The sequence below is a fragment of the Odocoileus virginianus genome, unplaced genomic scaffold (genome assembly GCF_023699985.2).
Source record: "Odocoileus virginianus isolate 20LAN1187 ecotype Illinois unplaced genomic scaffold, Ovbor_1.2 Unplaced_Scaffold_1, whole genome shotgun sequence".
In the NCBI taxonomy this organism is placed as follows: Eukaryota; Metazoa; Chordata; class Mammalia; order Artiodactyla; family Cervidae; genus Odocoileus; species Odocoileus virginianus.
This window is the reverse complement of record NW_027224263.1, coordinates 1,108,517-1,109,921: the sequence shown is the minus strand read 5'-3', so window position 1 is coordinate 1,109,921 and position 1,405 is coordinate 1,108,517. Positions and strand designations below refer to the sequence as shown.

General features: G+C 46.4%; 1 non-coding gene across 1 annotated transcript; it reads right to left on the bottom strand.

Moving 5' to 3' along the window:
• Positions 1-1,332: 1,332 nt before the first annotated feature.
• On the bottom strand, positions 1,333-1,405 carry TRNAG-CCC (transfer RNA glycine (anticodon CCC)). Its single transcript has one exon. It is a non-coding gene; the product is annotated as a tRNA-Gly (tRNA).

Genomic DNA, 1,405 nt, shown 5'->3' with positions numbered 1-1,405 from the left:
GAGGGCATGGAAACCCACTCTAGTATTCTTGCCTGGGAAATCCCATGGACAGAGAAGCCTGGCAGGCTACAGTCCACAGTGTCACAAAGAGTCAGACAGGACTGAATCGACTTAGCACAGCTTGACCCCAAAGCCCATGTTCTTAGTCACTACACTAAACTTTTGGTAAATAATGGAACTCAAATTTGAACCCAGGTCTGTGAAGAGCTCGCAAACCTAAGGTGCCTAGGTGAGGAGGTCAGATGAATAGAAATTGTGTGAAAAACTCTACCAGCCTGTGCATGAGGGGACAGGTGTGAGCACACACCTACACACACACACACACACCACATACACATGTAGTCACGCTCGCACGCTGAAGAGAGCTACAAACCAGTCACGGTGGATCTCCAACTGTTGCTGTTCTTCTGCTGGGCCACCATGTAAGCTGTTGCTGCCCTTCTGCTGGGCCAGCAGGTAAGAGCCACAGAGGCCGTAGCTACTCCAGTGTGGAGAATGTGGTTGAAAGGGGCTGTGAGGAGACTCGTGGGGGTACTGGTAATGTTCTTTTTTTCTGAATCTGGGTGCTAGGTGGGTTCAGTGTGTGAAAATTCATTAAGCTGTAAACTTGTGAATTTTGTACACTTTCCAATGTTACTCATCAATACAAAGTTGTGGTTTTTTCCAAAGGCAAAAGGTTTAGGAAGACGACAATTAAAGTGAAAGTGTTAGTCACTCAGTTGTGTCTGACTCTTTGTGACCCTATGGACTGTAGCCTGCCAGGCTCCTCTTGTACATGGAATTCTCCAGGCAAGAATACTGGAGTGGGTGCCATTCCCTTCTCCAGGGGATCTTCCTGACCCAGGGATCAAACCTGTATCTCCTGCATTGCAGGCATATTCTTTACCATCTGAGCCACCAGGGAAGTCGGTATAGACATAATTTTGCCAATTCCTTCAGCTAAGTACAACTGACAATTCTGGACAATATGTATGAAAAAACCACAAGAGACTTTGGAAGGTGGAGAAGGCAGACAGGCTACTAGGTTTTTGGACTCAAGCAATGACACATGGTGGTGAGTTTCCTGAGTTTTCTTCTTGCCTCATCTTTTCAGCCTTGGAGCTCAAGAAACTGACAACCTGGAAAGGCTAATGGTTGCAGATTAAAAAGCCCCAGGAAAAGTCATCTCTCTCTAGGAGGGGGACAGCTTAGCAAGATAGAACAAATTATTTTTATTTTTTTACATTCATTTATTTATTTATTTGGTTGCACCAGGTCTTAGTTGCAGCACGCAGGCATGTGAGATCTTTAGTTGTGGCATGCAAACTCTTAGTTGCAGCATGTGGGATCTAGTTCCCTGACCAGGGATGGAACCTGGGCCCCCTGCATTGGGAGCACAGAGTCTTAGCCACTGGACCACCAGGGA